The sequence below is a fragment of the Schistocerca gregaria genome, chromosome 6 (assembly GCF_023897955.1).
Source record: "Schistocerca gregaria isolate iqSchGreg1 chromosome 6, iqSchGreg1.2, whole genome shotgun sequence".
NCBI lineage: Eukaryota > Metazoa > Arthropoda > Insecta > Orthoptera > Acrididae > Schistocerca > Schistocerca gregaria.
The window spans coordinates 30513378-30526619 of record NC_064925.1 but is presented as its reverse complement, the minus strand read 5'-3'; the positions used below and the strand labels follow the sequence as shown (position 1 = coordinate 30526619).

The 13242-nt window shown below is 49.9% G+C and overlaps 16 non-coding genes across 16 annotated transcripts; all 16 read right to left on the bottom strand.

Annotated features, from left to right (window-relative positions):
• Window positions 1-799: 799 nt before the first annotated feature.
• On the bottom strand, window positions 800-872 carry Trnaa-agc (transfer RNA alanine (anticodon AGC)). Its single transcript has one exon. It is a non-coding gene; the product is annotated as a tRNA-Ala (tRNA).
• Window positions 873-1285: 413 nt separating this feature from the next.
• On the bottom strand, window positions 1286-1358 carry Trnaa-ugc (transfer RNA alanine (anticodon UGC)). Its single transcript has one exon. It is a non-coding gene; the product is annotated as a tRNA-Ala (tRNA).
• Window positions 1359-2364: 1006 nt separating this feature from the next.
• Window positions 2365-2437, bottom strand: Trnaa-agc (transfer RNA alanine (anticodon AGC)). The gene has a single exon. It is a non-coding gene; the product is annotated as a tRNA-Ala (tRNA).
• Window positions 2438-2850: 413 nt separating this feature from the next.
• Trnaa-ugc (transfer RNA alanine (anticodon UGC)) lies at window positions 2851-2923 on the bottom strand. Its single transcript has one exon. It is a non-coding gene; the product is annotated as a tRNA-Ala (tRNA).
• A 1017-nt stretch (window positions 2924-3940) lies between these two features.
• On the bottom strand, window positions 3941-4013 carry Trnaa-agc (transfer RNA alanine (anticodon AGC)). Its single transcript has one exon. It is a non-coding gene; the product is annotated as a tRNA-Ala (tRNA).
• A 413-nt stretch (window positions 4014-4426) lies between these two features.
• Window positions 4427-4499, bottom strand: Trnaa-ugc (transfer RNA alanine (anticodon UGC)). The gene has a single exon. It is a non-coding gene; the product is annotated as a tRNA-Ala (tRNA).
• A 1006-nt stretch (window positions 4500-5505) lies between these two features.
• Trnaa-agc (transfer RNA alanine (anticodon AGC)) lies at window positions 5506-5578 on the bottom strand. The gene has a single exon. It is a non-coding gene; the product is annotated as a tRNA-Ala (tRNA).
• A 412-nt stretch (window positions 5579-5990) lies between these two features.
• Window positions 5991-6063, bottom strand: Trnaa-ugc (transfer RNA alanine (anticodon UGC)). The gene has a single exon. It is a non-coding gene; the product is annotated as a tRNA-Ala (tRNA).
• A 1006-nt stretch (window positions 6064-7069) lies between these two features.
• Trnaa-agc (transfer RNA alanine (anticodon AGC)) lies at window positions 7070-7142 on the bottom strand. Its single transcript has one exon. It is a non-coding gene; the product is annotated as a tRNA-Ala (tRNA).
• Window positions 7143-7555: 413 nt separating this feature from the next.
• Trnaa-ugc (transfer RNA alanine (anticodon UGC)) lies at window positions 7556-7628 on the bottom strand. Its single transcript has one exon. It is a non-coding gene; the product is annotated as a tRNA-Ala (tRNA).
• A 1006-nt stretch (window positions 7629-8634) lies between these two features.
• On the bottom strand, window positions 8635-8707 carry Trnaa-agc (transfer RNA alanine (anticodon AGC)). Its single transcript has one exon. It is a non-coding gene; the product is annotated as a tRNA-Ala (tRNA).
• Window positions 8708-9120: 413 nt separating this feature from the next.
• On the bottom strand, window positions 9121-9193 carry Trnaa-ugc (transfer RNA alanine (anticodon UGC)). The gene has a single exon. It is a non-coding gene; the product is annotated as a tRNA-Ala (tRNA).
• A 1006-nt stretch (window positions 9194-10199) lies between these two features.
• Window positions 10200-10272, bottom strand: Trnaa-agc (transfer RNA alanine (anticodon AGC)). Its single transcript has one exon. It is a non-coding gene; the product is annotated as a tRNA-Ala (tRNA).
• Window positions 10273-10685: 413 nt separating this feature from the next.
• Trnaa-ugc (transfer RNA alanine (anticodon UGC)) lies at window positions 10686-10758 on the bottom strand. The gene has a single exon. It is a non-coding gene; the product is annotated as a tRNA-Ala (tRNA).
• Window positions 10759-11764: 1006 nt separating this feature from the next.
• Window positions 11765-11837, bottom strand: Trnaa-agc (transfer RNA alanine (anticodon AGC)). The gene has a single exon. It is a non-coding gene; the product is annotated as a tRNA-Ala (tRNA).
• Window positions 11838-12250: 413 nt separating this feature from the next.
• Trnaa-ugc (transfer RNA alanine (anticodon UGC)) lies at window positions 12251-12323 on the bottom strand. The gene has a single exon. It is a non-coding gene; the product is annotated as a tRNA-Ala (tRNA).
• Between the last annotated feature and the right edge of the window lie 919 nt (window positions 12324-13242).

Here is a 13242-nt window from a genome sequence, read left to right as displayed (position 1 = left end):
CAAATTGCTCCGTTTTCACTCCTTGTCGACAATCACACAGCACCTGAGGTAACAAGCACATCTCGAGCCCCATTCTGCACTCCACTGTTCATGCAAACTCAGTGCCTCGCTCTTTGCTACTGTGTACCACTCTTGTCGTCCAACTGCAAAACACTGGGCCACAACAAGTTTCCACGTCTCCATTGCACTGCGCAAACTACGAAACGCTCCCCAAACATGGCACTCGCCCATGCAGCCGACTTTTACGACTTTACACGACGCTCACGCTAGTGACAGCCTCATTTATAGTTCGACGTCGCCCCAAAGCGAATGAGCACATTTCGCCTACAGCTTAGGCCGCCCTCCTAGTGTGGCTGCTCGGTGTCTGCAGGCAGCGAGGGGCTGCAAGCTTCCTGCGTTCGCACCTATGTCACCTGTGCTTGCTTGTCAGAGACAGACTATCGCAAAACATACAAATCACTCCATGAACTGATTGCTACGGCATCTGTTATCAGAAGTCACAACTAGCAACACCAGTAGCAGCCGACTGCACGCAAAGAATAGGAATGTGCAGTGGGATTTACGTGAACCTGGCGTAAGGCAGATCTTTCCGACGTAGGCTTAAGAATGTTATGGGAACACTTGTACTGTTTGTAAATTAAGTGTAGGAGTTGGAGGAGGGTGCTTCCTGCGCACGAATAACAGCTCGCTTGCCAATTGTGGATGCTAATCGTTCTCTTGTATCTGCCTAGACACATCTGCTGGCTGTGAATTACTCCACTTGCATGGCAAGGTGCGCATGTAGGGGTGTTAAAAATTCTGGAGGCGCTGGGTATCGATCCCAGTACCTCTCGCATGCTAAGCGAGCGCTCTACCATCTGAGCTACGCCCCCTCCATGATAAATTGTGCTACATACAGCAATATCAATGTCACAGACGCTTGCACTCCCATTATTCCGCAGACAAACACTACTCTCTATGTATCTGTGAGGGTGTCTTTCAGGTTTCGTGCATTCTGTATTGAATCGTAGTTGGCCACAATGGAAGTGGCACGCATCACGTCGAAAATAGAATTCGGACACCGCTCTGAGTAAGACGAACGTGTTGTCCACTCTCTAGACTTCAATGACGTTAAGCCGTGATACCTAAGACAGACCTGCACTCGATGACAGCCGGTCCCCACACATACATCTTGCTCTCCTTACGTCAGTATGCATCATACAAGTCTGTGACGCTGGCTTTGCAACATCTTGCGTGCTTTTAGGTTCGCCGCGATCAACACTTGGCATCCACTGACCACAAAACATGGAGGCGCCGGGGCTTGAACCCGGGACCTTTCACATGCAAAGCGAACGCTCTACCAACTGAGCTACGCCCCCATCCGCGACCAAACTGCGCTATTCTCCATTCCTTGAGACTCTGATGTGCACGGACACGATGCTTGGTTGGTTTGTAGCGCTGAAGGGACCAGAGTACAAAGGCGCGGACACGTTCATATACACAAGAGTTCCAAGTAGTTTCGATGCTCTGGTATTACGAATGCAAATTCCGTCTGTTTTTAACGTCTTAAATTGAAAGGGGGGTCACAAATTGCTCCGTTTTCACTCCTTGTCGACAATCACACAGCACCTGAGGTAACAAGCACATCTCGAGCCCCATTCTGCACTCCACTGTTCATGCAAACTCAGTGCCTCGCTCTTTGCTACTGTGTACCACTCTTGTCGTCCAACTGCAAAACACTGGGCCACAACAAGTTTCCACGTCTCCATTGCACTGCGCAAACTACGAAACGCTCCCCAAACATGGCACTCGCCCATGCAGCCGACTTTTACGACTTTACACGACGCTCACGCTAGTGACAGCCTCATTTATAGTTCGACGTCGCCCCAAAGCGAATGAGCACATTTCGCCTACGGCTTAGGCCGCCCTCCTAGTGTGGCTGCTCGGTGTCTGCAGGCAGCGAGGGGCTGCAAGCTTCCTGCGTTCGCACCTATGTCACCTGTGCTTGCTTGTCAGAGACAGACTATCGCAAAACATACAAATCACTCCATGAACTGATTGCTACGGCATCTGTTATCAGAAGTCACAACTAGCAACACCAGTAGCAGCCGACTGCACGCAAAGAATAGGAATGTGCAGTGGGATTTACGTGAACCTGGCGTAAGGCAGATCTTTCCGACGTAGGCTTAAGAATGTTATGGGAACACTTGTACTGTTTGTAAATTAAGTGTAGGAGTTGGAGGAGGGTGCTTCCTGCGCACGAATAACAGCTCGCTTGCCAATTGTGGATGCTAATCGTTCTCTTGTATCTGCCTAGACACATCTGCTGGCTGTGAATTACTCCACTTGCATGGCAAGGTGCGCATGTAGGGGTGTTAAAAATTCTGGAGGCGCTGGGTATCGATCCCAGTACCTCTCGCATGCTAAGCGAGCGCTCTACCATCTGAGCTACGCCCCCTCCATGATAAATTGTGCTACATACAGCAATATCAATGTCACAGACGCTTGCACTCCCATTATTCCGCAGACAAACACTACTCTCTATGTATCTGTGAGGGTGTCTTTCAGGTTTCGTGCATTCTGTATTGAATCGTAGTTGGCCACAATGGAAGTGGCACGCATCACGTCGAAAATAGAATTCGGACACCGCTCTGAGTAAGACGAACGTGTTGTCCACTCTCTAGACTTCAATGACGTTAAGCCGTGATACCTAAGACAGACCTGCACTCGATGACAGCCGGTCCCCACACATACATCTTGCTCTCCTTACGTCAGTATGCATCATACAAGTCTGTGACGCTGGCTTTGCAACATCTTGCGTGCTTTTAGGTTCGCCGCGATCAACACTTGGCATCCACTGACCACAAAACATGGAGGCGCCGGGGCTTGAACCCGGGACCTTTCACACGCAAAGCGAACGCTCTACCAACTGAGCTACGCCCCCATCCGCGAACAAACTGTGCTATTCTCCATTCCTTGAGACTCTGATGTGCACGGACACGATGCTTGGTTGGTTTGTAGCGCTGAAGGGACCAGAGTACAAAGGCGCGGACACGTTCATATACACAAGAGTTCCAAGTAGTTTCGATGCTCTGGTATTACGAATGCAAATTCCGTCTGTTTTTAACGTCTTAAATTGAAAGGGGGGTCACAAATTGCTCCGTTTTCACTCCTTGTCGACAATCACACAGCACCTGAGGTAACAAGCACATCTCGAGCCCCATTCTGCACTCCACTGTTCATGCAAACTCAGTGCCTCGCTCTTTGCTACTGTGTACCACTCTTGTCGTCCAACTGCAAAACACTGGGCCACAACAAGTTTCCACGTCTCCATTGCACTGCGCAAACTACGAAACGCTCCCCAAACATGGCACTCGCCCATGCAGCCGACTTTTACGACTTTACACGACGCTCACGCAACGCTCACGCTAGTGACAGCCTCATTTATAGTTCGACGTCGCCCCAAAGCGAATGAGCACATTTCGCCTACAGCTTAGGCCGCCCTCCTAGTGTGGCTGCTCGGTGTCTGCAGGCAGCGAGGGGCTGCAAGCTTCCTGCGTTCGCACCTATGTCACCTGTGCTTGCTTGTCAGAGACAGACTATCGCAAAACATACAAATCACTCCATGAACTGATTGCTACGGCATCTGTTATCAGAAGTCACAACTAGCAACACCAGTAGCAGCCGACTGCACGCAAAGAATAGGAATGTGCAGTGGGATTTACGTGAACCTGGCGTAAGGCAGATCTTTCCGACGTAGGCTTAAGAATGTTATGGGAACACTTGTACTGTTTGTAAATTAAGTGTAGGAGTTGGAGGAGGGTGCTTCCTGCGCACGAATAACAGCTCGCTTGCCAATTGTGGATGCTAATCGTTCTCTTGTATCTGCCTAGACACATCTGCTGGCTGTGAATTACTCCACTTGCATGGCAAGGTGCGCATGTAGGGGTGTTAAAAATTCTGGAGGCGCTGGGTATCGATCCCAGTACCTCTCGCATGCTAAGCGAGCGCTCTACCATCTGAGCTACGCCCCCTCCATGATAAATTGTGCTACATACAGCAATATCAATGTCACAGACGCTTGCACTCCCATTATTCCGCAGACAAACACTACTCTCTATGTATCTGTGAGGGTGTCTTTCAGGTTTCGTGCATTCTGTATTGAATCGTAGTTGGCCACAATGGAAGTGGCACGCATCACGTCGAAAATAGAATTCGGACACCGCTCTGAGTAAGACGAACGTGTTGTCCACTCTCTAGACTTCAATGACGTTAAGCCGTGATACCTAAGACAGACCTGCACTCGATGACAGCCGGTCCCCACACATACATCTTGCTCTCCTTACGTCAGTATGCATCATACAAGTCTGTGACGCTGGCTTTGCAACATCTTGCGTGCTTTTAGGTTCGCCGCGATCAACACTTGGCATCCACTGACCACAAAACATGGAGGCGCCGGGGCTTGAACCCGGGACCTTTCACATGCAAAGCGAACGCTCTACCAACTGAGCTACGCCCCCATCCGCGACCAAACTGCGCTATTCTCCATTCCTTGAGACTCTGATGTGCACGGACACGATGCTTGGTTGGTTTGTAGCGCTGAAGGGACCAGAGTACAAAGGCGCGGACACGTTCATATACACAAGAGTTCCAAGTAGTTTCGATGCTCTGGTATTACGAATGCAAATTCCGTCTGTTTTTAACGTCTTAAATTGAAAGGGGGGTCACAAATTGCTCCGTTTTCACTCCTTGTCGACAATCACACAGCACCTGAGGTAACAAGCACATCTCGAGCCCCATTCTGCACTCCACTGTTCATGCAAACTCAGTGCCTCGCTCTTTGCTACTGTGTACCACTCTTGTCGTCCAACTGCAAAACACTGGGCCACAACAAGTTTCCACGTCTCCATTGCACTGCGCAAACTACGAAACGCTCCCCAAACATGGCACTCGCCCATGCAGCCGACTTTTACGACTTTACACGACGCTCACGCTAGTGACAGCCTCATTTATAGTTCGACGTCGCCCCAAAGCGAATGAGCACATTTCGCCTACGGCTTAGGCCGCCCTCCTAGTGTGGCTGCTCGGTGTCTGCAGGCAGCGAGGGGCTGCAAGCTTCCTGCGTTCGCACCTATGTCACCTGTGCTTGCTTGTCAGAGACAGACTATCGCAAAACATACAAATCACTCCATGAACTGATTGCTACGGCATCTGTTATCAGAAGTCACAACTAGCAACACCAGTAGCAGCCGACTGCACGCAAAGAATAGGAATGTGCAGTGGGATTTACGTGAACCTGGCGTAAGGCAGATCTTTCCGACGTAGGCTTAAGAATGTTATGGGAACACTTGTACTGTTTGTAAATTAAGTGTAGGAGTTGGAGGAGGGTGCTTCCTGCGCACGAATAACAGCTCGCTTGCCAATTGTGGATGCTAATCGTTCTCTTGTATCTGCCTAGACACATCTGCTGGCTGTGAATTACTCCACTTGCATGGCAAGGTGCGCATGTAGGGGTGTTAAAAATTCTGGAGGCGCTGGGTATCGATCCCAGTACCTCTCGCATGCTAAGCGAGCGCTCTACCATCTGAGCTACGCCCCCTCCATGATAAATTGTGCTACATACAGCAATATCAATGTCACAGACGTTGCACTCCCATTATTCCGCAGACAAACACTACTCTCTATGTATCTGTGAGGGTGTCTTTCAGGTTTCGTGCATTCTGTATTGAATCGTAGTTGGCCACAATGGAAGTGGCACGCATCACGTCGAAAATAGAATTCGGACACCGCTCTGAGTAAGACGAACGTGTTGTCCACTCTCTAGACTTCAATGACGTTAAGCCGTGATACCTAAGACAGACCTGCACTCGATGACAGCCGGTCCCCACACATACATCTTGCTCTCCTTACGTCAGTATGCATCATACAAGTCTGTGACGCTGGCTTTGCAACATCTTGCGTGCTTTTAGGTTCGCCGCGATCAACACTTGGCATCCACTGACCACAAAACATGGAGGCGCCGGGGCTTGAACCCGGGACCTTTCACATGCAAAGCGAACGCTCTACCAACTGAGCTACGCCCCCATCCGCGACCAAACTGCGCTATTCTCCATTCCTTGAGACTCTGATGTGCACGGACACGATGCTTGGTTGGTTTGTAGCGCTGAAGGGACCAGAGTACAAAGGCGCGGACACGTTCATATACACAAGAGTTCCAAGTAGTTTCGATGCTCTGGTATTACGAATGCAAATTCCGTCTGTTTTTAACGTCTTAAATTGAAAGGGGGGTCACAAATTGCTCCGATTTCACTCCTTGTCGACAATCACACAGCACCTGAGGTAACAAGCACATCTCGAGCCCCATTCTGCACTCCACTGTTCATGCAAACTCAGTGCCTCGCTCTTTGCTACTGTGTACCACTCTTGTCGTCCAACTGCAAAACACTGGGCCACAACAAGTTTCCACGTCTCCATTGCACTGCGCAAACTACGAAACGCTCCCCAAACATGGCACTCGCCCATGCAGCCGACTTTTACGACTTTACACGACGCTCACGCTAGTGACAGCCTCATTTATAGTTCGACGTCGCCCCAAAGCGAATGAGCACATTTCGCCTACGGCTTAGGCCGCCCTCCTAGTGTGGCTGCTCGGTGTCTGCAGGCAGCGAGGGGCTGCAAGCTTCCTGCGTTCGCACCTATGTCACCTGTGCTTGCTTGTCAGAGACAGACTATCGCAAAACATACAAATCACTCCATGAACTGATTGCTACGGCATCTGTTATCAGAAGTCACAACTAGCAACACCAGTAGCAGCCGACTGCACGCAAAGAATAGGAATGTGCAGTGGGATTTACGTGAACCTGGCGTAAGGCAGATCTTTCCGACGTAGGCTTAAGAATGTTATGGGAACACTTGTACTGTTTGTAAATTAAGTGTAGGAGTTGGAGGAGGGTGCTTCCTGCGCACGAATAACAGCTCGCTTGCCAATTGTGGATGCTAATCGTTCTCTTGTATCTGCCTAGACACATCTGCTGGCTGTGAATTACTCCACTTGCATGGCAAGGTGCGCATGTAGGGGTGTTAAAAATTCTGGAGGCGCTGGGTATCGATCCCAGTACCTCTCGCATGCTAAGCGAGCGCTCTACCATCTGAGCTACGCCCCCTCCATGATAAATTGTGCTACATACAGCAATATCAATGTCACAGACGCTTGCACTCCCATTATTCCGCAGACAAACACTACTCTCTATGTATCTGTGAGGGTGTCTTTCAGGTTTCGTGCATTCTGTATTGAATCGTAGTTGGCCACAATGGAAGTGGCACGCATCACGTCGAAAATAGAATTCGGACACCGCTCTGAGTAAGACGAACGTGTTGTCCACTCTCTAGACTTCAATGACGTTAAGCCGTGATACCTAAGACAGACCTGCACTCGATGACAGCCGGTCCCCACACATACATCTTGCTCTCCTTACGTCAGTATGCATCATACAAGTCTGTGACGCTGGCTTTGCAACATCTTGCGTGCTTTTAGGTTCGCCGCGATCAACACTTGGCATCCACTGACCACAAAACATGGAGGCGCCGGGGCTTGAACCCGGGACCTTTCACATGCAAAGCGAACGCTCTACCAACTGAGCTACGCCCCCATCCGCGACCAAACGGTGCTATTCTCCATTCCTTGAGACTCTGATGTGCACGGACACGATGCTTGGTTGGTTTGTAGCGCTGAAGGGACCAGAGTACAAAGGCGCGGACACGTTCATATACACAAGAGTTCCAAGTAGTTTCGATGCTCTGGTATTACGAATGCAAATTCCGTCTGTTTTTAACGTCTTAAATTGAAAGGGGGGTCACAAATTGCTCCGTTTTCACTCCTTGTCGACAATCACACAGCACCTGAGGTAACAAGCACATCTCGAGCCCCATTCTGCACTCCACTGTTCATGCAAACTCAGTGCCTCGCTCTTTGCTACTGTGTACCACTCTTGTCGTCCAACTGCAAAACACTGGGCCACAACAAGTTTCCACGTCTCCATTGCACTGCGCAAACTACGAAACGCTCCCCAAACATGGCACTCGCCCATGCAGCCGACTTTTACGACTTTACACGACGCTCACGCTAGTGACAGCCTCATTTATAGTTCGACGTCGCCCCAAAGCGAATGAGCACATTTCGCCTACAGCTTAGGCCGCCCTCCTAGTGTGGCTGCTCGGTGTCTGCAGGCAGCGAGGGGCTGCAAGCTTCCTGCGTTCGCACCTATGTCACCTGTGCTTGCTTGTCAGAGACAGACTATCGCAAAACATACAAATCACTCCATGAACTGATTGCTACGGCATCTGTTATCAGAAGTCACAACTAGCAACACCAGTAGCAGCCGACTGCACGCAAAGAATAGGAATGTGCAGTGGGATTTACGTGAACCTGGCGTAAGGCAGATCTTTCCGACGTAGGCTTAAGAATGTTATGGGAACACTTGTACTGTTTGTAAATTAAGTGTAGGAGTTGGAGGAGGGTGCTTCCTGCGCACGAATAACAGCTCGCTTGCCAATTGTGGATGCTAATCGTTCTCTTGTATCTGCCTAGACACATCTGCTGGCTGTGAATTACTCCACTTGCATGGCAAGGTGCGCATGTAGGGGTGTTAAAAATTCTGGAGGCGCTGGGTATCGATCCCAGTACCTCTCGCATGCTAAGCGAGCGCTCTACCATCTGAGCTACGCCCCCTCCATGATAAATTGTGCTACATACAGCAATATCAATGTCACAGACGCTTGCACTCCCATTATTCCGCAGACAAACACTACTCTCTATGTATCTGTGAGGGTGTCTTTCAGGTTTCGTGCATTCTGTATTGAATCGTAGTTGGCCACAATGGAAGTGGCACGCATCACGTCGAAAATAGAATTCGGACACCGCTCTGAGTAAGACGAACGTGTTGTCCACTCTCTAGACTTCAATGACGTTAAGCCGTGATACCTAAGACAGACCTGCACTCGATGACAGCCGGTCCCCACACATACATCTTGCTCTCCTTACGTCAGTATGCATCATACAAGTCTGTGACGCTGGCTTTGCAACATCTTGCGTGCTTTTAGGTTCGCCGCGATCAACACTTGGCATCCACTGACCACAAAACATGGAGGCGCCGGGGCTTGAACCCGGGACCTTTCACATGCAAAGCGAACGCTCTACCAACTGAGCTACGCCCCCATCCGCGACCAAACTGCGCTATTTTCCATTCCTTGAGACTCTGATGTGCACGGACACGATGCTTGGTTGGTTTGTAGCGCTGAAGGGACCAGAGTACAAAGGCGCGGACACGTTCATATACACAAGATTTCCAAGTAGTTTCGATGCTCTGGTATTACGAATGCAAATTCCGTCTGTTTTTAACGTCTTAAATTGAAAGGGGGGTCACAAATTGCTCCGTTTTCACTCCTTGTCGACAATCACACAGCACCTGAGGTAACAAGCACATCTCGAGCCCCATTCTGCACTCCACTGTTCATGCAAACTCAGTGCCTCGCTCTTTGCTACTGTGTACCACTCTTGTCGTCCAACTGCAAAACACTGGGCCACAACAAGTTTCCACGTCTCCATTGCACTGCGCAAACTACGAAACGCTCCCCAAACATGGCACTCGCCCATGCAGCCGACTTTTACGACTTTACACGACGCTCACGCTAGTGACAGCCTCATTTATAGTTCGACGTCGCCCCAAAGCGAATGAGCACATTTCGCCTACGGCTTAGGCCGCCCTCCTAGTGTGGCTGCTCGGTGTCTGCAGGCAGCGAGGGGCTGCAAGCTTCCTGCGTTCGCACCTATGTCACCTGTGCTTGCTTGTCAGAGACAGACTATCGCAAAACATACAAATCACTCCATGAACTGATTGCTACGGCATCTGTTATCAGAAGTCACAACTAGCAACACCAGTAGCAGCCGACTGCACGCAAAGAATAGGAATGTGCAGTGGGATTTACGTGAACCTGGCGTAAGGCAGATCTTTCCGACGTAGGCTTAAGAATGTTATGGGAACACTTGTACTGTTTGTAAATTAAGTGTAGGAGTTGGAGGAGGGTGCTTCCTGCACACGAATAACAGCTCGCTTGCCAATTGTGGATGCTAATCGTTCTCTTGTATCAGCCTAGACACATCTGCTGGCTGTGAATTACTCCACTTGCATGGCAAGGTGCGCATGTAGGGGTGTTAAAAATTCTGGAGGCGCTGGGTATCGATCCCAGTACCTCTCGCATGCTAAGCGAGCGCTCTACCATCTGAGCTACGCCCCCTCCATGATAAATTGTGCTACATACAGCAATATCAATGTCACAGACGCTTGCACTCCCATTATTCCGCAGACAAACACTACTCTCTATGTATCTGTGAGGGTGTCTTTCAGGTTTCGTGCATTCTGTATTGAATCGTAGTTGGCCACAATGGAAGTGGCACGCATCACGTCGAAAATAGAATTCGGACACCGCTCTGAGTAAGACGAACGTGTTGTCCACTCTCTAGACTTCAATGACGTTAAGCCGTGATACCTAAGACAGACCTGCACTCGATGACAGCCGGTCCCCACACATACATCTTGCTCTCCTTACGTCAGTATGCATCATACAAGTCTGTGACGCTGGCTTTGCAACATCTTGCGTGCCTTTAGGTTCGCCGCGATCAACACTTGGCATCCACTGACCACAAAACATGGAGGCGCCGGGGCTTGAACCCGGGACCTTTCACATGCAAAGCGAACGCTCTACCAACTGAGCTACGCCCCCATCCGCGACCAAACTGCGCTATTTTCCATTCCTTGAGACTCTGATGTGCACGGACACGATGCTTGGTTGGTTTGTAGCGCTGAAGGGACCAGAGTACAAAGGCGCGGACACGTTCATATACACAAGATTTCCAAGTAGTTTCGATGCTCTGGTATTACGAATGCAAATTCCGTCTGTTTTTAACGTCTTAAATTGAAAGGGGGGTCACAAATTGCTCCGTTTTCACTCCTTGTCGACAATCACACAGCACCTGAGGTAACAAGCACATCTCGAGCCCCATTCTGCACTCCACTGTTCATGCAAACTCAGTGCCTCGCTCTTTGCTACTGTGTACCACTCTTGTCGTCCAACTGCAAAACACTGGGCCACAACAAGTTTCCACGTCTCCATTGCACTGCGCAAACTACGAAACGCTCCCCAAACATGGCACTCGCCCATGCAGCCGACTTTTACGACTTTACACGACGCTCACGCTAGTGACAGCCTCATTTATAGTTCGACGTCGCCCCAAAGCGAATGAGCACATTTCGCCTACGGCTTAGGCCGCCCTCCTAGTGTGGCTGCTCGGTGTCTGCAGGCAGCGAGGGGCTGCAAGCTTCCTGCGTTCGCACCTATGTCACCTGTGCTTGCTTGTCAGAGACAGACTATCGCAAAACATACAAATCACTCCATGAACTGATTGCTACGGCATCTGTTATCAGAAGTCACAACTAGCAACACCAGTAGCAGCCGACTGCACGCAAAGAATAGGAATGTGCAGTGGGATTTACGTGAACCTGGCGTAAGGCAGATCTTTCCGACGTAGGCTTAAGAATGTTATGGGAACACTTGTACTGTTTGTAAATTAAGTGTAGGAGTTGGAGGAGGGTGCTTCCTGCGCACGAATAACAGCTCGCTTGCCAATTGTGGATGCTAATCGTTCTCTTGTATCTGCCTAGACACATCTGCTGGCTGTGAATTACTCCACTTGCATGGCAAGGTGCGCATGTAGGGGTGTTAAAAATTCTGGAGGCGCTGGGTATCGATCCCAGTACCTCTCGCATGCTAAGCGAGCGCTCTACCATCTGAGCTACGCCCCCTCCATGATAAATTGTGCTACATACAGCAATATCAATGTCACAGACGCTTGCACTCCCATTATTCCGCAGACAAACACTACTCTCTATGTATCTGTGAGGGTGTCTTTCAGGTTTCGTGCATTCTGTATTGAATCGTAGTTGGCCACAATGGAAGTGGCACGCATCACGTCGAAAATAGAATTCGGACACCGCTCTGAGTAAGACGAACGTGTTGTCCACTCTCTAGACTTCAATGACGTTAAGCCGTGATACCTAAGACAGACCTGCACTCGATGACAGCCGGTCCCCACACATACATCTTGCTCTCCTTACGTCAGTATGCATCATACAAGTCTGTGACGCTGGCTTTGCAACATCTTGCGTGCTTTTAGGTTCGCCGCGATCAACACTTGGCATCCACTGACCACAAAACATGGAGGCGCCGGGGCTTGAACCCGGGACCTTTCACATGCAAAGCGAACGCTCTACCAACTGAGCTACGCCCCCATCCGCGACCAAACTGCGCTATTTTCCATTCCTTGAGACTCTGATGTGCACGGACACGATGCTTGGTTGGTTTGTAGCGCTGAAGGGACCAGAGTACAAAGGCGCGGACACGTTCATATACACAAGATTTCCAAGTAGTTTCGATGCTCTGGTATTACGAATGCAAATTCCGTCTGTTTTTAACGTCTTAAATTGAAAGGGGGGTCACAAATTGCTCCGTTTTCACTCCTTGTCGACAATCACACAGCACCTGAGGTAACAAGCACATCTCGAGCCCCATTCTGCACTCCACTGTTCATGCAAACTCAGTGCCTCGCTCTTTGCTACTGTGTACCACTCTTGTCGTCCAACTGCAAAACACTGGGCCACAACAAGTTTCCACGTCTCCATTGCACTGCGCAAACTACGAAACGCTCCCCAAACATGGCACTCGCCCATGCAGCCGACTTTTACGACTTTACACGACGCTCACGCTAGTGACAGCCTCATTTATAGTTCGACGTCGCCCCAAAGCGAATGAGCACATTTCGCCTACGGCTTAGGCCGCCCTCCTAGTGTGGCTGCTCGGTGTCTGCAGGCAGCGAGGGGCTGCAAGCTTCCTGCGTTCGCACCTATGTCACCTGTGCTTGCTTGTCAGAGACAGACTATCGCAAAACATACAAATCACTCCATGAACTGATTGCTACGGCATCTGTTATCAGAAGTCACAACTAGCAACACCAGTAGCAGCCGACTGCACGCAAAGAATAGGAATGTGCAGTGGGATTTACGTGAACCTGGCGTAAGGCAGATCTTTCCGACGTAGGCTTAAGAATGTTATGGGAACACTTGTACTGTTTGTAAATTAAGTGTAGGAGTTGGAGGAGGGTGCTTCCTGCGCACGAATAACAGCTCGCTTGCCAATTGTGGATGCTAATCG